Source organism: Catharus ustulatus, chromosome 1, assembly GCF_009819885.2.
Source record: "Catharus ustulatus isolate bCatUst1 chromosome 1, bCatUst1.pri.v2, whole genome shotgun sequence".
NCBI classification, from domain to species: Eukaryota; Metazoa; Chordata; class Aves; order Passeriformes; family Turdidae; genus Catharus; species Catharus ustulatus.
Genome location: NC_046221.1, coordinates 102,764,573 through 102,790,295, shown reverse-complemented (window position 1 = coordinate 102,790,295; position 25,723 = coordinate 102,764,573). Strand labels below are relative to the sequence as shown.

Here is a 25,723-nt window from a genome sequence, read left to right as displayed (position 1 = left end):
GTGGAGCTTATCACTGGATCATACAGGAGTGAGATCTGAGAGGAGATAGGTGGAAAGCCAGAGGCTCACATCCACTGTGGAAATGGGGTCTCACATCCACTGTGAAACACGCATTTCCCTAAATACACCCCCAATTAAGGGTGTGAAGAGACAAGACAGAGGCAGAGAAATTGGCTCCTGTCTTTCCACTTCTGAGCTTCAGGGCTTGAATTGGATTATTAAGGAGGGAAAAAACAGACCCCAAAACATGGACTGTTACAACAAAAAAACAAAACAAAACAAAAACAAAACAAAACAAAAACAAAACAAAAACAAAACAAACAAACAAACAAAAAAATGCACTGACACAGTTATCCTAAATAATTGTAGTGAAGCTGAACTGGAAAAAACAGATAAGACAGAGAGTGTCATAGAATATAATTTTTTGCCTCAGTTTTACAAGTGATGACTTGAGGAAGATAATAACAAAGACACACAGAATAAAAAGGCTATCAAATCAAGAGAGGTAATTTGTTAATAACATGGAATAGAGTAGAGCCTCTAAATGTAGCTGTAAAACATTAAAGGATATTCATCCAAAAATAATGAAAAGTAGTAATCATATTTTAAAACCATCAATTTTTCCTGTCTATGTAGTTTAGGATTCGACTATAAGACTCAGGGGATATAAAGATTAGACACAGAAGAGAAGAGTTTAATAAATATACAGTACAAACCATGAGTAACTTCATTTCAACAGGTGATCTTACCCAGATATGAGTAGAGTACAAAGCTTTTGATAAAGCATCTGTAATCCTCCTTTATGAAGACGTACATTTTGTCAGAAACATAGTGGAGGAAACTACATCATACATGATAGTATCATCTAAAATATCTAATTACAATATAATGCTGGTATTGCTTATTTTCTCACTGAAACCAATAAATACAATAAAAATCCAGGTGGACTTAAAAACTGCAACATGCATAAGATTAGCACTGTGGCATAAAAGCCTGAAAATGCCTTTTGATTCAGGGATACACAAATATATTGCCCAAAATTCCAGCAGCTTCATATACTGTGGTAGGAGAAGGAATACATTTGCTGGTCACTATTTTTTTGCTTTGGAAGCAGAGATATTCTCAATCAGACCACTAGAGATATTTGGCAGGGAATACAGCAAACTTAGATAGCAGTTTAAACTATTGCTTTGGATCCAGCTGTAAATCTGGAACACAAAAACAGAGGACAAAAAATGCTAGAAGATGTAGAAAACTTCAAGATGTCACCTGCCCTCTGTGCACAAAATAGGAATAGCAATGCCTAGTTTGATGTGATTCCTGACAAATCACCCTTAACATGTTTCAGCTAATACCACAGTAAGCATTTAGCTGACAAAGGAACTCATGTAAGCCATTTGTTTTCCCAATGTGAAAAAAGGGGAAAAAAAACAGAAAATGTTGTGTATTTTATAGGCTGTAGAACTGATAGATTTTTTCAAGTTTAAAATTTTGGTGAGAAAATTAAATTTTTTATGTATATCTCTTTTTTGGTTCTGAGGGGGATAGTAGGATGAGCTGTTAACACATCCATCCTTACCTACTTTTTTATATTATTCAAATTGATTTGCTACTCACTTTTTTGTGATAAGCAATGACGATGCAAAGATCAGTAGGAAATCTAACACCAAAACAGCAACAGAAATCCCTTCAGCTATGAAGGTAATAAACCATTTGTGATCCCAAGTTGCTAAAATATGATCGCAATAAATACAATCGGTATTTTGTAAAAATATAAATCAGCATGAACTTTTTATGACAATAGACAATTTCCTCATTTCTAAAAAGCCTTTGTTATGCTGAACCAGCTCTTACCAAAGCTTTGACTGGGATGACCAAAGGTGAGTGAGCACAGCACAGCAGTGTGAAAAAAAATAGCTATGCTTTGTATAATCCTCATCTACCTCCTTCCCTCCCCTGGTGAGAAAGCAGTTCATACATAAGTAACTTGATATATGGTTAGTGAAAGTTCTCAGTCTGCTTAAATGACTGTTCTTGGTTAACACAAAGTTGTGAGGAGTGGCTGATACCCCAGAGGGCTCTCTGAAATCTACCCTTCAGAAAGGACCTCGATGGGTGGAAGAGATGGGCAGAGAAGTGTCTGAAATTCGACAAGGTCAGATGCAGGGTCCTACACCTGGAGAGAAATAACCCAACACATCAGTACAGGCTGGGGCTGACCTGCTGGAAAGCAGCTCTGCAGAGAAGGACCTGGGGGTCCTGGTGGACAGCAAGCTGTCCCTGAGCCAGCAGTGGCCCTTGTCCCCGATAAGACCAATGGGATCCTGGGGTCCATTAGGAAGAGCATTGCCTGCAAGTCAAGGGAGGTGATCCCACTCCTCTGCTCAGCCCTGTTGAGGCCACAGTTGGGGTGATGTGTCCAGTTCTGGACTCCTCAGTGCAAGAGAGACATGAAGCTCAGTGCAAGAAAGACATGAAGCTCCTGACACAGTCCAGTGGAAAGCGGATCAAGGGGCTGGAGAGTCTCTTTATTGGGAAAAGGCTGAGGGAACTGGACCTGTTCAGCCTCAAGAAGAGATGACTGAGAGGAGACATCAACATCACAGAATCACAGAATCAACTAGGCTGGGAAAACCTTTGATATCACCAAGTTCAACATGTAGGTCCATAAGTATCTGAATGGAAAGTGCCAAGAAGATTAATGAATAGAGGCTTTTCTCTGTGGTGCTAAGCAATAGGACAAGAGGCAATGGGCAGAAACTGATGCACAGGATGATCCACCTGAATATGAGGAAGAACTTTTTTACAGTGTGGATTCCCAAGCACTGGGACAGATTGCTCAGAGGGGGTGTGGAATCTACCTCACTGGAGATATTCAAGAATCATCTGGACACAATCCTGTGCCGTGTGCTCCAGGATGACCCTGCTTGAGCAGGGAGGTTGAACCAGTTGACCCACTGTGGTCTTTTCCAACCTGACCCTGTGGTTCTGTGATTGCAAACGCTGTCCCATAGGAAATGCCAAACAATCATTCAATATTTCCATGGGCAGCAAGTTATTTCTCATAGTACCAGGAAGATCATCTCAATGCTCAAGAGATGTTCTGTTTAGTACTGCACACAATGGTATCAGTTATTTTCTGCTGTAATTCAAAAAGAAAACCATTCTGTTTTTAACAACAAAAAGAAAAAATTCACAAAAATCTCTCCCATTATCATCCCCTTTTTTAATTACCTAGTATTTTACCTGCCTTGATGATGGATGTCAGAAAACCTACTGCATTTGTTCTAGCCTAAGCAAAAAGGCTTTCTTTGAAAACTGCAACCTAGGCAGGAAAAGTTAAACTTATAGTAACTTTGCTTGAAGTGCATTGATTTCTTTGGAATGGAATCATATCTTCAAATGAAACTAAAGAACAACCTGTAATAACTAAAGGTAAAGACAGACAAGAAAATGGCTTCAAGGTATAAGCCAATTTATTCTTATAGTCCTCAAGTCTGTGTGAGGTAATACTTATTTTTTAGGTGAGAAGCGTTGGAGCAAAGAACAGAGGTAATATTATTAAAGCCACACATGTAATCCATAGCTCAAGTTCTCAGCTATTCATTGGTGAATCTGTCTTCAGGTGTACTCTCTCTAATGTTCTGCTCACTCTACAATGAAACTACAGCTGCCCCAAAGGCTTCCATTGGGGTGGACAAGCGTGTGCTTAGTTCACAAGCAAAGGTAAACAATCAGTGTCACTAATGACAGTAATCCCAGCCAACCAGCTGATAAGCCATCACCAGACGGCTTTCCTGTCTGGAATCAAAAGGGTTTGCATCTTCTTATCTGGTTGTTCTGAATCCCACCTGAGACTTGCTCAGGTACACCTCTTTAGTATTAATGTGTTCATTGGAAATGATAACAAAAAATACTGATTACTGAACAGTCTAATCCTTGAATCCAATGCTGGAAAGAAAAAAGAAAGAAAATTCTCTCAGAAATTTACACTGGTGAAGGTATGTGACACTATAGAGAAGGCTGCCTGATAACACAAACCAACACCTTTTGTGTTATAACCCTGTATGAAATCACTCCACTGCCAGAATATTTTCAGCTCCTGTGTAGTTTAAATGACAGGATGGTGCAAATACTTACCTCCAAATTCAGAAAAAATTACAATGTCTTTTTTTACCAGCTGCTATGCTACCCACCAGAGAAAGTAATTTTCTGTGCAAGTGAGTACTTACAGAAATATAACAACAAAGAATCCAAAGTAACATGGGAAAAGAAAGTTAAACTCTTCTATTTGATTGTCACCAAGGATGAGTGAATCTGGATAGAGTTGCAGATTTCAGCAGCATCCCCACCCTTCAGTTTAACTGCTCCAGACTTCATTTTTTTTTCTGAAGTTTCACCTTCAGTTTTATCAGGTCAAAATAATAATCTCTGAGTTAATAAATTTGAAAGCTGAGATTATCAGCTGTCAGTTAAATATGGATGAGAAAAATAATTTGATTATTTTTCTTTTGACTAACAACAACGGAAAGCCTGTGTGCATTTTCGCATTTGAAGTGAGCAAAACCTCCCTTAGGCATTTGTTTTCTTTAACTGTACAAAACCTTTTGTAATTACTGACTTTAACATCCCAGTCAAGATTTTGCAGAAACATGTCAGAGGCTTGTCATGTGTCTCTTTAGTTCTTATGTTCTCAACAAAGGTGCTATGCTGACAGGAGGTTATTAAATATATTTTCGGCATCAGTACAATTTCTGTTAAGTATTAGTGTCTCTGCAAGTTTGAGGAATTTTTTTTTGCAGGTCACTTTTCAACCTTCAGTGTACCAACTTTGGTTTTGAGGGGGAAGCACTGATGGGCCGGAGAGTTGTTTTAGCAAGAGATTTGAACTGCTCTGTCAAGACCTTCATATATTTTGCCATATGCCTTGTTGGACTGGTATGTATGGCATCCTAACTGGGTACCACTGAAATAGTTTACTCCATAGCTGAAAGGCAGAGATCCAGCATAAATGCATTCAAGCCCAGGGAATGGTGAGTGATTGAGTAGAGATCCACAGAAATGGTTTGATACCCTGTGTTCATACTGAATGACTTCATGAAGGAAGAAGGAAGCTAATTTCACTCCTATCCTGATTCTCCTCACTCCCTTATTGCAGTTCTTGCTTCCTGTCTGCTTCCCATGGTCCAAAACCACTGTTGTCTCCTTCCAGCTCTCAAGGAACGTATGATAAACATCAGTAACTGCTTTTAAAACCTCTAAAAATTTCTGTGTCTTCAGGAGGGAATAAGTACAGTAATTTCACGATTATAAGCCGCACCATTTTCACTAAAATTTTGCTCCCACCCTGGAAATGTGGCTTACACTCAGGAGCGGATAATATGTGAAAAATTTTTTGAAATTTCCAACCCCAGAATTGCCAGCCAGGGTGCCGAGCCGAGCACCTGCCAGTAAAACCCGGCATTTCACGATTTTTACAAATTGGTTATTCTGTTGCATGGTGGGTGGAGGCGGGCTCCGTGTCCTGGCAGTGCAGCGGGGGGGGAGGGAGGCGTGGGCTCCCTCCTGCTGGCCCGCAGCCCGGGGGGGAAGCGTGTGGGCTCCTGCCCCCGCCTGCCACCGCGGGAGTTGGGGAGCTCCGTCCCCTCCTCCCGCCATGGGTACCAGCGGGCTCCGTTCCCCCTCTGCCACCGTGGGGCAGCGCTGGGCCAGGGTGAGCAAGCCCAGCGGCAGCGGTGGCCGGCCCCGAGCAGCCCCAACGAGCTGGGCCACCCAGCCCTGTCGGCAGCCCCATGCCCGCACAACCCAAGCTGAGGCAGTAAACCCTGCCATCCCACGATTCTGTTACTACTTGGTAACTTTGTTGCACGAGGGTCCTCGCTGCGAATGACAGAGCGGCTTATAATCAGATGCAGTTTATTTATGGACAAAGAATGAAATGTTGCCAACACCTGGAGATGCAGCTTATAGTCAGTGCCGCTTGTAATCGTGAAATTACTGCACTTCTTTTTTAGCCCTGCTAATTTTTCCATATTCTCATATGACACGTTCCATTCTTTCCCAATCATCTACCAAAACAGTATGTGGATTGCAAGTCTGTTTCCTTTCTTCAAAGACTGTCTCAAAGAAAAAAGCATGGTAAAAAAGCACAGAAAATGGGTTCAGATGTGGAATCTGGTGTCACAACTGATCTCTGTATTGATAGAATTTTTAGAAGGAGAGATATGGTGAAGAACACATCAGAAATTTATCCAAAATCTCTTGAACACATCATATAACTATGGAATATTTGGCTGTTTCTGTAAGAGTCATCCAATAAGAACTACACTACTTTACAAATGCATTGTTTTATATGTTCCAGGTTTTGAGGTCAAAAAACATTTGCAGAAGTCAAATTTAACCTGTAAATTCCTATTTCTGGAAAACAACAGTCACAGTATTTAGTGGGATAGAGTGGATAAACTTAATGATACTGAATTAGTCTCATTTTTAATTTTTATAAGCATTGAAAAACATTAAATGCACCATGCTGACTTTTACTGATACAACCACAAGAACTACTTTCATGATGATTGAATATCTCTATTCCTTCCTCTCTCCATTTTTTTCTTAGCAAGGATTCCATGCTGTTTTTCTTTGCAAAAATGCAGTCACCTCTAGATAAGAAGCAAGCTGTTTCTTTCTACCATACCACTCCTCAGAATCAGCAGTTTTTGTACTGTTACCTCTTCTGAAAATAATCCTGTGCTCTTAGTACAGCCTTTCACCTAATATTCCTCCTCTTCAAAAGTTCTTGAGGTCCTCTCAGCAACAGCTTATAAAAAAAACAAACAAACCCAGGCTCTTATCTTTTTTCTTACTCTCTCAGCCTAAAACCTAAACATCAGCTCTCCTCCTCTCCTCCCACCTTCTAGACTAAGTATTTCAAAATAACTCTGGAACTGGGCAAGGCGAGAAGAATCGCTTCACCCATGCAGAATCACACCAACAGGCTTAAAGCTTTGGAAGAGTTTGGTAGAAAATCTGAGATGGAACGTGTCTTAGCTGTAATGCTAAGCCAAAGAAAATGACATGACTGAACTGGTAGAACATACAGGGAAAAAAAAGTGCAGCAAGTTTCTGGCAGCAGCTTGTTTATTCTAGCCACCACTGTTGGACCAAGCAGAGTAAGTCACTCATGAGCTTGTGCGAGACTCCACTGTCGGTGCCACAGGGTGCAGTGGGAGCTGATGCCTGCCCTGTTGCTTCTTCCCACTTATTGTTTTTCCATATCACTCCAGAAATATTAATTGTGTGTTATGATAAAGTTCCAAATGTTGAGGAGAAATAATAGGGAAATCCTTGATATTTTACTTTCTTTGAAATTAATGAAAACTGAACCGAATGCACTTAATAATATAGGGCAAGAGCATGGAAGGGATAGAGTGGAGTGTTTTCTGAATCATCCTGTACTTCATGTTCTTCAATGTTTTCATATTTTTCTTCTCCAATAAACAGCCACAACTATACTGCCATTGCTAGGACTAAAAATCATAAATTGAATTTGTTTCAAGAGCAAAAGAAGCATGGAAACAAAGCTCACTTCTTTCGGAGAAGAAATATTTTGTATAGGTAGAGCTGATCATTCTATATTTTTTGCAACTATACGTTTTCATTTTGGTATTAGAAGAATTACACTTGGGTGTAAGAAGGAAATATTTATATTTCTCCACAATTAATAAACACTTGATTATGTCAATATAGTCAGGATTTTGAAATTTGAATGTTTAAAATTGCCAGAGGTGAGGACTTTTTGTCTTGTTTCCTATATTTTTATTCACATTCTGCTCTTTTAAATGGATTTTTTTGGTCAAGTATTCAAAGCAAAGCAGATCATCATTTTTTTTTCCCAATCACATTCTCCACTTCTCAGCTAACCATATCACAGTTTCAAGATATTCTGGAGTTTTACATCATGCCACAGCATTGCCAAACACTCATGTATCACCAGGAACAAAGGCAGAGCAGTGAAAGCTGGACTGAATGCTGCAACAGAAGAAGGTCTGGGGTGGTGCAAGGATTAGGTCTTCAAAATGCATTCTACTGAGAAGAAGCAAAACCAAGTCCTTTTTTTTTTTTTTTTTTCTACTTTTGAGTCATAACAAAATGGAGGTAAAGGTGGAATTCAGCCCACTGTATTTCAAGTGTCTACTTGTTGGGACATATATCTCCCATTAGAAACAATCTTTGACAACAATAACAGCAAAACCTAGAGAGTTTGTCAGCTCTCCATGAAGAAACCCCTTATCTGAATAAGGTCAAGCCCAGTTTACAAATTTCTACCTTGCAAATACCACTGTGAGTGTGCTCTTTTCCTTTGTTGGAGGACAGGTCTCATCCCCAAAGCCCTGCAGTACAACGTGCTGATGGGAAATTCTCCTTGTACCACCTTTGGGAGAATTTCCACCTCTTCCTGCAAACTCAGGCAGTCACTCCCCTTCCAAAGCATCTCCTTCTTGTAAGTCTGATGAGGAGCAACTGAAGGAGCTGGGGTTATTTAGCCTGGAGAAAAGGACGATAGGAGGAGACTTTATCACTCTCTACAATCACCTGAAAAGGTTGTAGCCAGGTGAGGTTGGTCTCTTTTCACAGGTACCCAGTGACAGGACAAGAGACTCCCTGAAGCTTCACCAGGGGCTGTTCTGGTTGGACATGAGGAAAAGGTGGACAATCATTGAAGGAGCCTGCCCAGGCAGGGAGTGAAGTCAAGAAACAACAGGAATGATTTAATTGACAAGGTGGTGCCCAGTCAAACGTTGGGCTTGATGATCCTGGAGATCTTTCCCAGTCTAAATAATTCCATGATTCTACTCTATTCAGTGATTTTTGACATCAAACCAGTTCCTCACAAAAGTCTAAAGTCCTGTAAAGAGCTCAGACAAGCTTAAACCCAGTTTATTTTTGAGAAAACAAGATTTGTTGTTAACTTTGCTAACTTTTACATGCTGCTAATTGGAATGTGGTATTTAAATAAATCCTCACTTGTTACTGAAGAGTTATTTTATTTGGGTAAAAGTACTAAAGACTCAAAAGGTCCTATTTTGAAAACATTTGCCATTTTCTCCTTTACTGACCAGTCACAGTAGCACTCATCATATAGCAGCTACACAGAAACACCTCACAAAGTCAGAGGTTGCAATGTTTTAAGAAAAAATCTTGGAGTTTTCCTGATCAGAACAATCCACTGGTGTGCATTCTTTGAAATCTGAACCAAAGCTTTGCTTTCTTGACGAGTTGCACAGAATGACAATATCTACCCAATCTGCTTTAATCCTTTCCCACATCCCTTGCTGCACTGAATCTCCAGTTTTATAAGGGCAAGTAAAAGCAACATTTCCCACTGGCTTGGTAAACAAGGGATTATTTTGTTTTTCAGACACTTCAAAAGCATCTGTTGAAAAACACAAAACCCAGAAAAAACATGCTTATAATTCATTCAAGCAAAGTTTAGTATCCACAATTCCAGTACAGCAAATATTAATATGAGATTGACTTACAGCAGAATAATATTGAAATAATTTGAAATGCTGAAATATATAATTTATACCTATCTATGACTTTATTTTTGTGCACTTTTAGGCAAAGCAATCTTTCTGGAACTGTGAGTCTGCAATGACATTGCAAGAAGGCTATTTCTGTAAACTTTGAGTACATGACTCTTCTATTAACAGTTTCAGCAAATATTCAACAGCATAAATTATAGGGCCAACCTAATTAAACTTGGTGTAATCTTGTTCTTCTTTCACACTAGTTATAATAAGAAAATGGGTTGATGTTACCCTCAGGACATGATTTAGTAAATTATGTTAAAAGACATTCTAGCCTAAGAACTGCAATTCTCCCATTCACAAAACTTACACCACCTAAATTAAAAAATATACTTATCCATTCATACACTCTACTTGGGAAAAATCTGTATGATAGTCTATCTGAGCTATGAAAGACTTCCAGACAAATTCAAGACTTTAACCACACAGAAACCATAGATAAATCTTAAATAATTTTAACTGAAATCCCTTTGCTTTCATCAATATAGTTTGCTGTTTACTACTTACAGAAATAGATGTTTAGAAGTCTGCAACAGAAATATTGTCAATTTCTCTGACATTCAGAGCTACTTGATTTCTAAAGTCAGTTTTGTAATGCCTGTATCTCATAAGCTAGGATGAGCAATGTCAACTTGTTGAAGACTTTAATATTGGAAAAGATTAATGATCATGCTGGTTTTCTTACACTGTAAAAGGATCAATCTTTCAAGTTCCTCAATGAGATTTTTTTTAAAATTAGATGTTTTTAAGTAAAAAAAAGTCACTACAATATATTTTTAATGTGTTTGTCTCTATCTGTGGCAACAACTGGAAGGTAAGAAGGGTCCCTAGGAATAAGTGATTCCATTCATGTTGACAGGATGGAGACTCCTTTGTGGGAGTCTGTAACTTCAGAGAGTCTCTCAGGTTCTGGGAAACAGAGAGTGAAAAGGTTTAGCCAGTAATTTTTTATCAGTGGAATAGAGCACAGAAAAATTACATTCCGTCTGCCTTTGGAGACTGGAAATATGATTAAAATGTTGAAATGTAGCAAGACAAAAGGAACAATGTCTAATGAGTTTACCTAAAATAATTAATGAAGAACTTGAAGATCCATGTAGACTGCAATCAAGGAGACTGAAAGTTAATGACAGGCAAGGACAGAAGAGAGATAAATTCACTAAACCAAACAGAAGGTACAACACAGTGAAGCAAATTAACTCCTTACACAGCTTGCCAAAGACAGCTAAATTTCTATTACTGAAGTCGACTGCCAAGGCTGGATAATCATTTAAGTTATCATGCAAATTCCAGCAAGAATTTTCTCATGGAAGTCTAAGTATTACTCACATTTGACTGAATGTCTGCTATGATGGGACTCTACACTTACAAAACAGGTTCCTTGAAGTGCAGTCCCTCAAAATTCACTACATTAAATTAAATCAGGTAATTTTTTTATACATCTTGCAGATACAGATCTGCAGATTCATTCAGTTCTGCTAGGGAAGAGGGGTAAATGAAAAAGTCATTGAAACCCATTCTCTCCCTGGAACACCATATTCTTAGAGGTCAGATCCTATCCTCAGACCACTAACTTCCAGCAACAGCCTGCTTTACAATAAACCATATATTCTTACCAAAGAAGTCTTGCCCTTCATTGTGCTCTCTTTGCTCTGGTTTTCCACTATGAGCAAGCCCTGCTGCTATCCACAGGAGCATTGACATCTCCCCATCTTCTCCTGGCTACATCCTTGCGGTCCTAATTATTTTATTACAATGCCACCCTGAACTCCAGCTGTTTCTCCTATGTAAATATGCTTAATGGGGAATTTTGTGTATGATGATGCTACCTCCCACCTTCCAGAGCATTTCCACCTGACCCAAATGATAGGACCTTACTGCTTTTCCATATATTTGCTAGAAAATTGCACATCACACATGTGGCCAACCAGGAACAAAGAGGGAAAACATGTTCCATCAAACAGATGAAATCCCTTCTGTCTTAGAAGTTATTAGTGAACTCTTGTGTTATATTTGCCAAACAATATATCCCCATTGCTTGATAATACATAATATTACAACTTTGTAGTATACTACAACAGGTACATTACAAAGCTAAGGTTGCCTTGCAAATTCAGTGAAAAATTTCCATGTTGAAATCTTGATATAATTGTATAGTTTGCATGTATACAAAAAATAAGAGTTATGTTAATAGTGAGAACAAGGTACAAATAGCTAAATTAAAACAGAAAGAATTTGGAGATTCTTGGCTGCTCTACATTCTATCATAACCATTTTCAAATGCATACATCATGACTTTTTGTTTGTTTGTTTGCTAGCATATATATTTTATTTGAAAGTGTGCAGCAACCTTAATGTATTTCCACTCTTGATGAATAATGTAAATATCTCCCCTTGATACATTATGGTGCCTTGAACAATTTTTATAATTATATAAGGCACAAACAGTGGCAAATCAGGCCCACACAATTCTAATTAAATCTTCTAAGTACACTAAAGTATTCCAGGCTTTTGTTTTAAGCAATTGTCCCATTTTATTTTGACAGCAACATCTGCACAGTTCTTTCATCCTCCTTCTCCTCTGTTCTATCACTTACTTTATTTAGCACCTTTCCAAACACAGTTTCTATGCTTTCAGCCTGGTATGTGTGGGATGAAAACCTCCCGCTCTGAGAAACCCTTCTAGGAGAAAAAAAGCACACCCACACACCCTCACCCCTGCACACGCTCAGCTCCAGGTGACACGCCACGTGTGAACACTTCAGAGACACTAAATACAAATTTATAGCGGTTTCTGATAAAAATAGACTCTGCCTTCCTGCTGCTCATGCCAGACACTGCCACTGCTGTCTGCTCTGCCCGTGGTCACATCGTCCTGCTTCCTGAACAGAAAGTAGGAGGAGGTGACAGCGCTCAGGATAGGTCCATAGGCTCTCCTTAGTAAGGAAGTGCTCATATGCTTGTTATCCTCCACCAGCCTCTTTTGGCAGCATGTTATCTCATAATATTTTGCAGTTGTACCTACATCTATCTCATATTAGGTATTTAAAGGAGAAAAGAAACTGCAAGGTTTCATATTTTTCAAAGGTATAATCTTTCAATGTTTTTTCTGGAAAGCAAATATCAGAAATATAGAGGTATAAAAGAGTGCAAATGAACTCTCCAGTATCTAAAAAATCTAGCAATTAAACTAAAATTCTGCAGCAGGGAAATAGTTGAATTTGAGAAAATTTTTTGGAGGAATAAAAAAATAATGGTATAATTTCTTCCATTCCCTCCCGCCTTTGCTAGAAGAACCTGCAAGTCAAAATAACTCTTATGTGAAAGTTTGGTTCCCATTAATTGGTGAAGATTTTCAGACTTTCTCCTTTCTTTTCATGTTCAATTCATTTTGATTTGGGGTTTTGTTTTTGCTTTATTTTTTTCCTGTTATTTTCACCTCTGATAGTATTAATTGATACTATTTCTTCAGAGATTGCTTCATTCCCTTAGAAAGTAATGCTCTCAATCAGAAACAACTGATGACCTTAGCAAACTCTCCAAAACTGCAAAGCTAACTCGACTCTACAGCAGAGACAGGTTCCCAGGTCCTGCTTGGTTTGCTGAAGCTCCACACACAAACACAGTTTTCTTCCCCTGCTTGAAATAAGCAATGACAAAAAAAAAAATAATTGCACACAAAAAGGAGGTTTAAAATTTTAGGATGAAAAACTTTCTCTGGAGCTCTTCACCAAGAAAATAAATTTTCAGAAGAGAAAATATTTTGAGTGACCCCTTCACCCTTCCTGAATAGACTAAAATAAGGTATTATATTTAGCTCCTAAACGAAGGTTTTCCAACCGTATTGGCACATACCACATAATTTTGTTGAGTTTCTAAAAACACAGGTTTGTTTCATTTTTTCATTTTTAATGAGTTACTGACATGACTTCTGCAATTAGACCAGAAACCAGCAGTGCTGTTATATTTGAAGAATGCATTTTACTAATAGCAGCTGTTCAGATCATAAAACTTAAAATGAGAGTCTTTGTGCTCCTCTACACTTAAAACATCCCTGTAAATATATATTAAATTATATTGGGAAAAAATTGGTGAATCTTTTTTCCTGCTGCAAGCTGAACTTTAGTTGCTTACAATTGCAAGGAAAAAAAGAAGTCAAAGAGAGGGAGGGAGGGAGGGAGGGAGGGAGTACAGTTCTAATACTAATGAGAAAATCATTCTCTCTGCAGTTATAAACACTCATGGACTTCCAGTAAGGAGAATTTGGGTGCTGGGGAAGAAGTCATCTGCTAAAAGCATATGATGCACTGTGACAAGATTTACCTGCAGAAGAGTCTTGAAGACCTGAGAGGTCAGATTTCCAGACTTTAATCCTGTCCAGGAATTTCATTGGTTCGGGATGAAGAGAATTTTACCAGCAACAGAGTTCAGTGAGCAGACAGGAGTAAGACAGGACACTGTGCTCTGCCTGCACTTGCTGTTGATGACCTGTGCTGTCTCACAGTGGAAAAAGGGAGAGAAATGATGTGCTGAGACACTGCATGTCACAGCCCGCATGTGTGTGTGTGTGTGTGTGTGTGTGTGTGTGTGTGTGTGTTTGTGTTTGTGCCCAACTACTCACACTTTTCACAAGGCTCTTCAGGGGTGTATAACAGGCAGAGCAGAGAATATCATGGTTGAAGCCACAGAGAAGAAAACAGGAAGGGGAGAGGGCAAGGCAAGGCAGGGCAAGGCAAGGGGTGTGAAAAATCAGGCTGGATCCTAAGGATGACTGTTGGAACCAGTATTTCTCAAGAGTGAAAGCCACGGGTGCCAAGGCAATGGATAGGGTACAAACCCAAGCTGCCCAGCCCCAGAAGTCATATAACACCCAGGAGTGTAGCATGAGGATACTCTGGGGAATTTGCCGTCTCACTTCTCAGATCCTCTGAAAAGATTGCTTTATGGGCTGAAAACATATTAGAGAAAAAGGAATTTGTTTCATAATAGGCTTGTTATGCAGCTGGGTACCAGGTAAGAAAACATAAGAAATCAAGATATCACCAGTATTTTTTACCAAAAGTTTTCTTCCCATTTCTTTTTGTCCTTATTAAGTTATAAATTATATTCCTGTCTTACAGGCCAGCTGAAAGAAAGGTTCATCATTAGAAATATATGCAGCAGCAGAAGCTTTTGCAGACAGAAACATTTCAGACGTAGTAATCAACTGTTAGTGATCTTCTTTAAAGTATTTGGAAGTTCAAATATCTGCATCTGTAATTCCTTTTACCCTCTGCTTTTCATCTGCCTCTGTTCATTCCGTAAGTTAACTTGTATTTCCTCAAATAAAATATTATTCCATCTGACAAAACCATCTCCTTAACTGTGAATACTTTAAAGATGTCACTGTAGACTTTCTATTTTCTCATGCAATTGCATCCTGTGATGATTTCCAAATTGCGTTATCTCAGAATTTCATCCATCACACGCACAATGTGGGAAAAAAAAAACAAAGTTACAAAACTCTTGGATCTTGATTTAACTTCAGGGTGTCTCAGCAGCTATGTTCGATAGTAGAGATAATAACATATTTTATTTACAGTAATTCCACGATTATAAGCCACACCATTTTGACTAAAATTTTAATCCCACCCCGGAAATGTGGCTTACACTCAGGAGCAGCTAATACGTGAAAAAATTTCTGAAATTTCCAATCCCAGAAGTGCCAGCCAGGGTGACGAGCTGAGCACCTGCCAGTAAAACCCGGCACTTCGCGATTTTTACAAATTGGTTACTGTGTTGTGCGACGGGTGGAGGTGGGCTCACACTGGCAGCGCAGTGGGGGAGGGAGGGAGCTCCCTCCTGATGGCCCTGCAGCCCGGGGGGAAGGTGGGGGGCTCTGTGCTCCCCTGCCACTGCGGGGCAGCACTGGGCCGGGGTGAGTGAGCCCGGTGGCAGCAGCAGCCGGCCCCAAGCGGCTCCACCGAGCGGCAGCGCCAAGCTGGGCCACCTAGCCCCATCGGCAACCCCGAGCAGGCCGAGCCCGCATGGCCCCGAGCCGAGCCAGTAAACCCCGTGATCCCGCAATTCCGTTACTATTTGGCAACTTCGTTGCACGCGGGTCTTTGCTGTGAACGACCGAGTGGCTTATAATCAGGTGTGGCTTATTTATGGACAAAGAGCTAAAGGTTGCCGACACCCGGAGATGCGGTTTATAATCAGGTGCAGCTTGTAATCATGAAATTACTCTAAATTGAATTTCTAAGTGGTGGCTGCGGTGGCATAAAATTATGGAAGAGTAGCTGAGAAGATGAAGTATTTTTGGCTTATAGAGGTAGCAGAATACTTGCCCTCAAAAAAATGTTTAATCCAAAAAAAAGTTTAACCTATTGGATTCCTCTATGCCCCCTTAGCATTTCCTTATTTGTGTAGGCATAATTGGAATGATCACCTTTGTGTTTTCTCTTGTTTTCAAGTTGGTTCCTGTCAATATAATTGCACACCTTTTGCCTGTCAGCCCAGTTTACTTTCTTGCTCACATGTGGGCTGTCATCTCCCTTTCCTATAGCAACTCCCCTCACCAGTTTGTTGTCAAGGATGCTTTTCTCCTCTGTGCTCAGATGGATCCTGTCTCTTTCTAGCATTCCTTGATCAATGAAAGAGCCCATGGTGATAAAAGCAACTCGGTGTTGATACCAGTCGTGCAACTCATCCTGGCCCATGGAACTGTCCTTCTCTTCCCAGAACTTTTCCCTTCTTCAGCAGAATCAAGAAGACACCATCTAAGCTCCCTGTGTCCTTGATCACCCCCTCTGGCACCATGCAGTCATGCCTGATGTGCTCCAGGTCTCTTCTGTACTGATCTTTGGTGTACATATGAAAAAAGCAGCAGAGCAAGCCTCAGCAATCTCACTGCAGTTCCCTAAAATCTACCCTGGTAGCAGCAAATATCCCCAGACAGCAGGATGCATCAGCAGATGAACAGACAAGATGTGAGGGTCATCCCCAAACTATCACAAAACAGATGAAGGTCAGGTAGTAGCTGTAGTAGCCATCTGACACGTGTTTATCAAAGCAATGTTCATATGGAACATATAAAACACGCCTTCTAACTCTATCTTACTTTGGTAAAAGCACAGCAGTTCTCATGGGTACTGAATGTTACATTTTTTCCCTTAACATAGCACATTCCAATGCAAACAAAGTAACCAAGAGTACCTAATAGCATCATTATTCTTAGTAACTGACTGAACATTCAAAATGGTAAGAATTCAAAAGAGGAAAAGAGAAAAAAAAATATAAAAACAACTCCCTAGAGATGAATAAAGGATCTGGATGCTCTGACTGCTAGCTAAATAAAATCAAAAATGCTATCACATTGTCTGTTTCCAAAAGACAAATTTTCTCAGATATGTCAACAGAGAGTTATTTACAAGACAAAGAAGGCATTTTTCTGCTTCCTTTAGCAATGGTAAGACCTTTAGGTAGAATATGACTTCATACTATTTATCCTGTTAAAATATGGTTTTACACAAATGGAAGAAAATTGAGATGAGAACAAGAACTGATTAAATTTAGAATCATGAACTGAGAAGAAAAGTTGAAAGAACTGTGTTTGTTTAGTGCAGAGGTATCACAGAAGCATAGAATCATAAATGTCTTGGGCAGGAAGGGACCTTAAAGATGGTTTAATTCCAACCCTCTTGCAGTGGGCAGATACAACTTCCACTGAACTAAGTTGCTCAGAGCTCCATCCAGCCTGGCACTGAAAATTTCCCAACATGAGGCATCCACAACTTCTCTGGGCAAAAAAATGAAGGATGAAGGCTGGTAAAATGACACTTTATTTCTATTTTATTTTTTTTAGACTACAATTAATAAAGTCATTATTAACCAAGAGATATCTAGTTTAGATATAATGGGGAAAGAATCACCTCCTAAGGCTAGTTACTGCTGTACTATGACCTCACGAGAGTTTTACGCATGCATTTCCAACATGGGAATTTCTCAGACACATTAAGGATATGCTTCTCCTGCCTCAGAAGGCAGAGATGGATGAGAGGAATTTGGAACGTCTCTTCCAGCCTGAGTTTTCCACAATTTTATAACTCCTTTTGATCTAAGCTTTTCCTTCAGAAAGGAAGAGGAGATATCTCCTGTAGTCCCAACAGGGCTGGTTTGGTTTCTTTCCTTTTAGCGTTTTATACTGAAGGGAAATCAAATCCTTAGTTCATCATAACAGATAAAAGGTAAGAAAAGCAGCATTTAACAGGTCAATAACCACAGCAGAAGTGTGAAAAAGGCATCTTCACTCGTCTCTGTCCTCTTGCTTTCTAATTAGGTGCTGACAATGTGGCTGACACCGTGAAGATACAGAGATAATTCTGGCTCAGGGGAGCTCAGCATCTAAGAGCCAAAGAATGAAGATCCCTCAGGATTAGTTCTTGCTTCCACGTGCTTTAAAAGTCTGATAATTTTTCACTGTGGACATATGAATCACATTCTAAATTGAGACAGAGATAAATAGAAAGCAAGTTATTTCAGGTGAACAGGGACTTGAAAAAAAGTATGCAACGTGCTGCTTTTGGCAGGCAGAAGAGCATTAATATAGAAGTAAGTGCTGAGTGGCATGGATATCATCACACTGGCCAAGAATAGAAAAGCTCTGTCTCTGCTATCACAGAAGAGGTTGATCACTCTATTTAAAAAATGGGAGTACTTCATGGTACATCTGGCATTTAAATACTCTATTAATGAACTTCCATTCTTATCCTGAGCTCCTAGCAAAACATATCCCCTGAGAAAATGGTCCAGTGTCACTGATTGATAGAAACAACAGTTGACCCACAAATGAAAAAAAAAAAAAAAAACAAAACCACAACCCCAAACCCCAAACCCTACAATTCTCAATTGTAGAATTAAAAAAAAAAAAAAAAAAAAGTGAGACTCCACCCTCCCAAGGCCCCCACTATCAACAAAAACCCCCAATGAATTATGCAACTCCGAATAATTCACACTGTAGATATAAAAGCCACTACATCAAAATAATATTTTTCCCATTCTACTCAGAGCATAGCATGGAAATTTTTAAGCCAAACTAACACCTAACACTATTTTAACACCTAACTGAAATACAATTCATGAGAAAACAAACAGTTTTCCAAATATATAGAAATTCTTGCTAAAATTAGCAGTTCTGAAAAGGCAAATATACAAACACAGGACTAAAACATTCCCAGTAATTATAACTTAATTTGTTTTTAATGTAAATAAACATACAATACTGTTCTGCTGTAAAGGCCAGTTTTTAATTAAATAGTTTATATATCATAAAATTCTTCACTGCTGAAGATTTTCAACTTTCTATCTAGATAAGTAGCAAAGGCATGGTACATAGTAGATCAACATCAGTTTATGATCTCTCTAATGATGTTTATTATGCTTTATATTTTAAGTTAAATTTGCATTGCAAATTTACTCATTGTCCATTTTAAGCTTTCTGATCCAATTTTAGCATATGGAGTTCTGCCTCACAAAGCTCGTTCAATAATTTCTGCTTCTGTTAAATTTGAAATCATCAAAATTCTAATTACATTTCAGTGAAAACTTTAAAACTCTTAATTCAGGGACTACTGCATTTTGAAGCAATGCAGCCCAGAGAGCTAAGCATTAATAGGGCTAAGTGATTTTGGAAGGATGTGTGAAGCACATGAAGCCAGATGAACTTATCGGTACTTCTCAATGCAGCATGAGTCAGAGGATAGTGTGTGGTTGTGTAGGAGGCATTAATACAGTGGTCTGGAAATGGGAAAATTATTGTGCTGAACAGTAGCTGACAAAGAAATTCTTCATACTTTCACTAAGGGCAAAACAGAAAAGGGTAAGATTATCACTACTGGGCAATGACAATAGAAAGTTCTAACCAAGTAGAAATGGTACATCATGTATCATCACAGATATGAGAGTGCAATACGAAGAAAGTTTTGTGTAGTATCTGAACAGGGAGCTTAAAATGCATCCATCAAGTCCAACAGAGCCCTGGACCTGGAAGACATTTTGCATGTAAATTATCACAAATTATTTTTACCAGATTGAGTACAAGACAGGAATACACTTCAGATTTGGGAAGTCTTAAGTTCTAGATGTATAGATATTAATGGAAATCAAATTTTTAACCCAATATTTTTTCGCTGACCTTGTCTTAGCTTTTCTATTTATACACCCTCATTGTAATGCCCCATGGAGTCAAGTACAGCTGAAAAATAACAGACTGAGAACTTTAAGGCAGATATGTACATGACATGACAAAACCTGAATTTCCCGGCCAAAATAATACCTTAAATTCTTCTTCTGTAAGTTGATACTTTATTCATACTTCTACAAAATTCTATCACAGATGAGGAACTTTTGTAACTGATGGTTTTAACAGAACAGAAAAGAGCCAAAGGACTAAAGACAGGACAAAGCAAATAAATGTATTCCTACCTCAAGAAGCCAAATTTAAAGAAATACCTGGACAAACCAAAAAAAGACAATGCACATCATATGAAGTAAAAAGGGATTTTCCCAATACTTCTTCCAACACCTTCATGAATTAAAGTCATTCAATTTTTTCTTTTGATCTGCCAAAGACTATAAACATATCATTTCTCTGCAAAAGTTAATAGTTTAAAACAAAAGAAAAATGATTGCAGAATTCCTGCTGCTACTTTGCTGCTGTTACATACATGGTTGGCAACTGGTGAAATGTCATAATTGTTTAATGTGTTTTGAGTGGTCACCCGGGGTGAAAAGTATAAGATGCACCTCCATAAACCCCTGTCCAATGGACTGTCCCAGTGCCCTGCTCTCTCTCACTCTTCCATTTGAAATTAAAGTTTCAAAACCTGCAGCTTCAAATACATTTTCTTCCAGTCAGCAAGTTCATGAATTAACATCTTTTCAATGATCAGTGATTCTGTGTGACATCTCCAATTCTAATGCTTCTTCTATTAATAGTGACCTCAATCTCTGTTCCTCACATTTTATGCTGAACTTAAAATCAGTCCTCAGACATACATACCTAAGTATTGTACATAAGAAACTACCGACCACTTTTAAACTGTTCATTAAAAATGACGGAATAAAGACACTGACTCTTCTTACATAATCAGTGTATCTTAGAAAATATGTAAAGAATTTTTCTCTGAAAGTATGAGTTTTGTCTGCTTAGTGCAGGAGAATTTGTGACTCATAAAATGTGGGAACATCGAGGACAAAAAAAAAGTCCCTTGAATTCAGTTCTGAAAACTGTTGGATATGTGCTCACTCTGCAGGAAGAAAAAAAAAAAAAAGAAGCCTCACATTCACCCAGATGGCAAGTATCTTCCTGTGGGATAACTAGAGTGTTCTTTACCCATACATTCATGTGTAAAAGAGGCAGCACGAACTCTCAAGTTCCTCATAATTATGGTGCAAGATTTCAGCACTGCACCCACATGTAAGAATATCCTGTGAAGAATAACATGTGAAGTTTCTGATATATTATCCTGAATATTGTTTCTTTTCTGCCAGACTGTTTCACTAACTGTTTCAGCCACTGCCCATAAAAGAAGGCATGGCTAACTGTGCAGTCAGCAAGAGTTCCCTCTCAACTGTTTCACAAATGCCATAGGAAATCTTCAGCTAAAATTCATGGCAAAATGAACAATATATGTCTAAGATTTTTGTTATATATTCTGATAAATCTCCAGGACTAAGTTAAGACCACATCTAGTTAAAAAAATAAAAATATTGACCACATCAAAAATTTTATTTAGGTGGTGATTTATCATCAATTCTAGGGTCTTCCATCTACCAACAAGGAGAACAGTGCACCAAGAGATCTCTGTAATGAAGGATATAATTTCCTGTGTCTCCTAGGATCTCAGGTCCTTATACCAGCACAGTCATAATTTATTTTTTTTCCCTCACTTTTGTGTGCAATTGAAAAAGAACTGTGTTCACCCCACTCAGACCATGGTGTGGAGAATTGGTGTTCTGTGACCAGAGACTGAGCCACAAGAAGAGTCCCAAACAGTATTATTTTGACACTTCAGACACTATAAATCTGTTGTGATCTCTTATTCACTCATCTATTAATTCCATAGCATCTTTACCACATATGAAAAAGTGAAACCACCATGGACATTCTTTCTATAAAGACACCTTTACTCTAAAGAAAAATAAATAGAGATATTGTCAAAATATTAAGAAAAGCATGCTTAATTTTTTCCAAATACCTGATTTCTTTCTTCACTTTCTGTTTTTGTTTTTAAAAGCTAGCTGTGATCCCAAACCTTTTTTGACATCTTGATCTTGTGGTGACAGGGTTTTGTAATCACTTGAGTTTCTAGATCTAGTGACACTGCTGTCATGATTAGATACTCCTTGAAATCTTTACTCATTAAGGATCAGCACTCAAGGATTCAAACTATGCAGATCAGAATCACACTAAATTTACTCACTTTGTATTCGTACTTTTAAAAATTATATAAAGCACATGGGAAAGCAGAATCAGACTCATGACCTCTGTTGATGACCAGGAATGAAGCATTAGAGCAACTTTGAACAGATTCAGTGCAGAAACGTTCATTGTTTTGCAAGACAGCAAAAGTTAGTCCAATATACTTTATTCAAATTTATGTAAATGCAAGCAGATATGATTGACATGTGAAGAACATTTCACATTTAGTCTAGTTAAGAAACCTCCATCATGAGCATAATGCCATATGGCATTATTTCCATTTATTTCTGCTATTTCCTTTCAATGGAAATTTTGAAAGCAAATAATATATTCTACATCTACATTCTACTGTCAGCTTTCATTGAAGTATGCACTGCAGATTCCTCAATGGCATAGTTACCTGCTTAAGTTGGTGCAGGAATATCTCTGTGTCTAACAGTAACAGGTCATTATAGAGAAATCCTGACAGTTTTCAATGCCTTGGTGGTGTGATGTAAATTATAAACCAGGCTTCACTTTTGACTGACACAAAAACTTCAATAATACCTATTTAACTTCACTGTTCCAATTCACAGAACAAGTTTAAGTTTCATTTTGAATATATGTGTCCACAAAGTTGCATGCTTTTACAGGCATATACTTCATAACTTTAGCTCAGCCAATCAATATTTAAAACTACAACCATGAATTACAAAGCATTAAACACCAAGAAAAAAAAATTAGTCTATTAAATTTTTGTTCATTAACTGAAGAAGAAGAAATGGTTTTTGTAGTGAGTTGTTTATTTGTCTGGGGGACTGTAGATAAATGAATGTTTTTAGAGAAGTTATGTCTATTGGGAATCAATAACTTATAAATCCTAACAAAAGGTCCCACACTGTAATTGGAAAAAAGTTTAATTAATTATAAAATGATCATTCTAGTATGTTTGCCAGATTTCTTTATTCCATCAAAAAAAAGATACCTTAAAAAGCATTGAATATACCAGGACCCCAATTATTTCTTATGTGAATCTTTTAGAACAAGATCCATATGCAGTAAAATATGAGACTAACATTCATCTTTCTCAATACTCTTACCATGGTGCAGAAAAAAAAAAAAAAAAAAACCAAAAAATACCAACACTTTAAAGATGAACATCAATGTCCTAATTTTACAGATTGGAAGACAAGAAAAAATATGTATCTGGTATCAGCGGCAAGCTAAAATATTGTCTACATGGATGCGAAGATGTGAATTTGAAGTTTACTGTTTATTTAATCACAGCAACATGTCATCCAGGAGTTAAAACACTTGATACTTAAAAGTTGCTGGTAAAGTAAGATAAAGCCTGACTGATAACTGTTGTACTATGACTACTTCATCAATAAATACATTGTCTAGAGTCTGGTTTTAGTAAAATATTTCATTTGCAGCGTAGATTAAAGCTTTACTGGTGATACACTTCATTCTCCTCAGATCAGATTATTTTTGTACATATCTACCAGGAGCTGAACAGGATTGTTCTCAGAAATCTTGATTCTTTAAATGGAAAAGGATTAATTTCTATTCAAAATTATTATCTACCTTTGTAGCTGATTTAAATAGACATTCTTGAAACATGAAGGGTTTGCTGTTGATTAAGGTTTCATTTGTAGTGTGCTCAAACCAAGAGAGAAATCCCACATGCTGAGAATACTGAACCCTACAGAATCACTTAAAAAAACTTACCTCTGGCACCAAATCCACTTTTTGTGTGGTTTACAGGGTACTCAAATCCGTAAGGTGATTGCCTAACAGGGGTGTTGGACTGAAGAGAATCATCCCACAGGAGGGTGACTGCCTTTTTTCTTGCATCATTTAAGATTAACTCTAGCAGAGACATCCAGGAACAAACAGCTGGTACCAGTGCTGCCTTGGTCAGAAAAAGGACTAAATGAGCTTCAGAGGTCTGCTGCTTCTGACATTCAGAATCATATAGAGAATGAACCCATTGTGAACAAGGGCTTTGCACTGCCAGAAGTCAGGTGGGATTGAACCAAATAAGACATCTGCTTTGCCTGTCTTTCAAATTCTAGAAACTGAAATTTCCTTTTGATCTTTCATTTCCTAGCTGGGAAATACAATGAAATGTTGAATGGCATCTATTTTCACTCTGGAGAATGGGGAAGAGGAGTATAATCTTTCTACACTGAGACTAACAAATCAACAAAACAATAAGATCAACTGCTGCTTATCTTTTGAAGGCTATTCTGTCATATGCACGTAATGATTCTTCTAAGTTTTCAGTTTTCAGTTAACCCATGTTGAATAGGCACACCTGGAAAATTACTAGGAAAGAGTTCTTTCTCCTCTTAATCATGGGGCTGAAAGGGAAACCAAATGGGATGAGTGGTCAGGTAATTACAGAGTTTTTGGAAAATACATGGACAGCTACACAGAAAGTACATGGGCATAGCTAGATCTTTTTCTCTCCTTCTTCCCTTCCTGTTTTTAAAAAAGGTTTTCTTTTAAAGAAAAAGTTGCAATCCAGATGCTCCCTGAATTGGCATAGATTTCTATCTTGCAAATATCTGATTTTTTTTTTTTAGGTTGTGACCTGAGTAATTTGTGTTACTCTGACTGAGTAATTTCTATTACCTTTTTCAAAATACCATCTGGGTTAGTTACAATGGAGAAAATGTTAGTTATAATGGAGACCATCATCTTTCAAAGTGTTCTTGATGAGGGATAGGGATGTTTTCAAATAAATTATTCTATTGTATTTGTCTTTAGTATTTATGCCATAAACTGGATGCAAGACAGCTGTACTTTTCTTATGAGTTACATTAAGTTTCATCCAGGATGTCTGGATTATCACAACTTTTTTTTATATACATATGCACTGCAGTTTCACTTTCTCAGTGAGTTTTGCAGATGAATCTGCAAACTATGCTTCCATGTTGGCTAAAGTATACACAGAAATTCGGTTTCAGTATTAACATAACTGAAAATTAAATTCATAGAGAAACCCAGAAAAATCTTTGGTAGCACTACCAGCAAAACTCTGGAAAAAAAAGTTTGCTGAAAAACACCGCAAAACCTACAAATATTATTGTTTCTAATTTCTGAATGTCTCTGTGCTGTTAAAATTTGTCCAAAACCCACTACTAAATTGAGATTATATCCGTTGTGATATGATCAAAACCTGAAAGATGCTAGCTAGGAATAAGAAAACAACCTTGCTTCCACAAAGCTAAGGGCCAATAATAAAAAGAACTGTGTGGTCCCTTTCAAAGAGCATGGAATCAGTTGTGATTCATGCACATACAGTCTGACATGATTTTATTCAATCTCTGCACATCTAGTGCCCCCCTAACAGGATATGTTCACTTTTGGAATATGAAAAACACCATGTGCTTTTTAATTTCACATTCTGAGAAACACCAAGTTGGAAGCCTCAGTGCAGTTGCATCAGAAACTCTCTAAATTCCCACTAAAATCAATCTCAGAGTGAAGTTTTCATTACCAATGAATCTATAGCAATATGCATGGATACTATAATAACTGATGAAGCAGGAATCTTCAGGGTTCATCACCAGAAGAAAACAGAATTTTTCCGTGCTATGTATTCAAAATGAACTGTTTTTCCAAACGCCACAGTTCAACATTTATCTATTATTCAGGGATTAAAAAATCTAAAGAGAAGATAAGA

General features: G+C 38.0%; 1 pseudogene; it reads right to left on the bottom strand.

The window, feature by feature from the left end:
• Positions 1 to 1,177: 1,177 nt before the first annotated feature.
• On the bottom strand, positions 1,178 to 24,970 carry LOC116996241 (annotated as a pseudogene).
• Between the last annotated feature and the right edge of the window lie 753 nt (positions 24,971 to 25,723).